General features: G+C 43.2%; 1 long non-coding RNA gene across 1 annotated transcript; it reads left to right on the top strand.

The window, feature by feature from the left end:
• The first annotated feature begins 1,364 nt into the window (after positions 1 to 1,364).
• Positions 1,365 to 2,552, top strand: LOC138641449 (uncharacterized). The gene is made up of 4 exons (XR_011313843.1): positions 1,365 to 1,509; positions 1,589 to 1,696; positions 1,787 to 1,858; positions 1,985 to 2,552. It is a non-coding gene; the product is annotated as an uncharacterized lncRNA (long non-coding RNA).
• Positions 2,553 to 3,436: the final 884 nt, after the last annotated feature.

Here is a 3,436-nt window from a genome sequence, read left to right as displayed (position 1 = left end):
CTACAGTCCAGATCCACCCCGAGGCCTGCCACTGTGAATATATCAAGCTCCAGCTGGAGGACTGATGGCCGTGTGTGTGTGTATTTTTGTACTGCTGTGTGCTTTTGTATGTATGTGTTCATGTGCCTGCACCTTATTATGCCTTCGTCAATATTACGCCTGTTCATGTGTTATGCTTGCGTTATGACTCTGCTTGCAGGTATGTTTGTGTGCATCTTGTTGGTTGCATGTGCATTTGTCAATGCCATATTGGTTAATGTTGATTTTTGATGTATTTACTAAAGGTACCGTCACACGCTGCAGCGATACCGACAACGATCCGGATCGCTGCAGCGTCGCTGTTTGGTTGCTGGAGAGCTGTCACACAGACAGCTCTCCAGCGACCAACGATGCCGGTAACCAGAGTAAACATCGGGTTACTAACTGCAGAGCCGCGCTTAGTAACCCGATGTTTACCCTGGTTACCAGTGTAAAAGTAAAAAAAAAAAGGTAAATTCCGCTGTCTGTCCCCGTGCTGTGCTTCTCTGCATTGTGAGCGCCAGCCAGCCGTAAAGCAGAGCACAGCGGTGACGTCACCACTCTGTTTTCCGGCCGCTGTGCTTACACAGGGCAGAGAAGCAGAGTGCCGAGGGACAGACAGAAGGTGGCTGTGTGTGCGTGCGTGCGTGTGCCTGCCTGCCCTGTTTATATGTTTTTCATACTATGCTGGTATTTTGAATAGCTGTGGTGTAAAATTTGTTTTGTGTGTGTGTATAAATGATGTGTGATGTGTTCTGCATCTTTGTTGTTTTCCATAATGTACTTGTATTTCAAATAAAGAGCAGTGTAGCTCCTACTGTACCCTAAAAAAAAGAAAATTTAAAAAAATATAGTAATAAAAATTTCACAAAACTGTCAGTAGTCTCATTTCAAGATAAATGTAATATTGGGTAAACATGCAGTAAAGGTTATATATACAAATGTGTAATGCAAATCTTTGCTATAGAATATGTTATCTGGTTTTAGAAAATACAAACTGTAGGGTAATCATAATTAACAATTTTGGGGATTGGTATTTTAATTTCGAATGAGGAACATTTTTTATAAGGTTAAACTTTGTTTAGGTGGGTTTTACCAGCATGCGCATTGCGCATATCAAGTTCTAAGTAGTTTTGGTGTTGTTTTAAATGGATTTTTGGGGTTTTTTTTTGTGGGGAAACAGGAGGTAGAGGGTTTGGCAGCTTGTGCATCAAGTTTGACGGTAGAATTTTTTTTTTCTTTTGTGGTGGGGGAAATCAAAAATAAGTTGGCACTGTAGGTACTGTAGTAGGTACTGACCCAAGACGTACACAAGCAGGCTCCCCATTTTTTTTAAAAAGTTGTAAGTGTAAAGTCCCTACAGCTGCATCTATCCTTTTGTATAGTAGCTTAGAACTCTCTTTATGCTTGCAGATTCTAGGGACCAAGAGGACCCAAGCAAGGGACCGACCGACCCAAGCTATACGCAAGCCCCAAGTTTTGGAAACAGATGTAAGTGTAAAGTCCTGAAAGCTGCATCTATCTATCTATCCTTTTGTATAGTAGCTTAGAACTCCCTTTATGCTTACAGATTCTAGGGACCAAGAGGACCCAAGCAAGGGACCGACCAACCCAAGATAGACGCAAGATCATAATGTCTTCTTCTGAGAGCCCCCCAGCACATCATCAGCAAACTGAGGTGTTAATTTTTTTCTTCATAAATTTTTTATTTTGGTGCAACAATGGCAATTGTATTTTAAGCCTTTATGTGTTTATTCTGTATTCACAGGAATATGAAGCAGAGGGGCTAACAGAAGGAGACGGACAGGGTGGAGAAATACAAGGAGCGGGAGCGCATAGTGTAAGTTTTGAACAGACCGATTCTCACATACAATGCACTACACCCAACACAAACATTCAGCACAGCACACAATACATATGCCTCGATCAAAGAACATTATTAATTTTATTTTTTTTTTTAAATTAGTCTTCACAATCCGGGGCTCGACGTAGAGTTCCTCAAAGCACCTCCCATAGTCGTCGGAATGATAATCGCGGCGGTCGCCGAAGAGTAAGTTCCTTTTTGGTTTGGTGTTTAGTAAAATGTAAAATTCATGTGTTGTAATCTTTCCCTTTTTATTCTTATCTTTTTGTTAGGCTTCACAGCGTGCTCCCGAACAAGATGATGAAGAGGAGGGCATCGATGTGGACACCCTCATCGAAGAAGTACAAAGTCGGGAGCCGCTGTGGAACATGTCGGACCGCCGCCATGCTGACCAGTTAATCACCCAACGGCTATGGGAGGAAGTGTGCAGTGCTGTTATGGATAACTGGGAGGAACTCGATGCTGGGGCCCAGGATCTAGCGCGTAAGTATTCACACTTCATAACCTTATGTTAGGCATGATTTAATGTGGTGTATAGTAACCAATTTTTGCTTTCTCTTTCCAGGTAACAGGATTATCGTGCGGTGGCGGTCACTCAGGGATCGCTTCAAGAGGGAGTTTAATAAGGAGATGAAGGCCCCGAGTGGATCTAGAGGACGCAGGAGCAGATACAAACATGCCAGAGCCCTGTCGTTCCTCCGGTCGACGCTGCTGAGCAGAAGGTAAATATTCAACACCACATACAGTGGGGCAAAAAAGTATTTAGTCAGTCAGCAATAGTGCAAGTTCCACCACTTAAAAAGATGAGAGGCGTCTGTAATTTACATCATAGGTAGACCTCAACTATGGGAGACAAACTGAGAAAAAAAAATCCAGAAAATCACATTGTCTGTTTTTTTATTTGCATATTATGGTGGAAAATAAGTATTTGGTCAGAAACAAACAATCAAGATTTCAGGCTCTCACAGACCTGTAACTTCTTCTTTAAGAGTATCCGCTTTCCTCCACTCATTACCTGTAGTAATGGCACCTGTTTAAACTTGTTATCAGTATAAAAAGACACCTGTGCACACCCTCAAATAGTCTGACTCCAAACTCCACTATGGTGAAGACCAAAGAGCTGTCAAAGGACACCAGAAACAAAATTGTAGCCCTGCACCAGGCTGGGAAGACTGAATCTGCAATAGCCAACCAGCTTGGAGTGAAAAAATCAACAATGGGAGCAATAATTAGAAAATGGAAGACATACAAGACCACTGATAATCTCCCTCGATCTGGGGCTCCACGCAAAATCCCACCCCGTGGGGTCAGAATGATCACAAGAACGGTGAGCAAAAATCCCAGAACCACGCGGGGGGACCTAGTGAATGAACTGCAGAGAGCTGGGACCAATGTAACAAGGCCTACCATAAGTAACACACTACGCCACCATGGACTCAGATCCTGCAGTGCCAGACGTGTCCCACTGCTTAAGCCAGTACATGTCCGGGCCCGTCTGAAGTTTGCTAGAGAGCATTTGGATGATCCAGAGGAGTTTTGGGAGAATGTCCTATG

This window comes from Ranitomeya imitator, chromosome 6 (assembly GCF_032444005.1).
Source record: "Ranitomeya imitator isolate aRanImi1 chromosome 6, aRanImi1.pri, whole genome shotgun sequence".
Classification (NCBI taxonomy): domain Eukaryota; kingdom Metazoa; phylum Chordata; class Amphibia; order Anura; family Dendrobatidae; genus Ranitomeya; species Ranitomeya imitator.
This window is presented reverse-complemented; position numbering and strand designations above follow the sequence as displayed.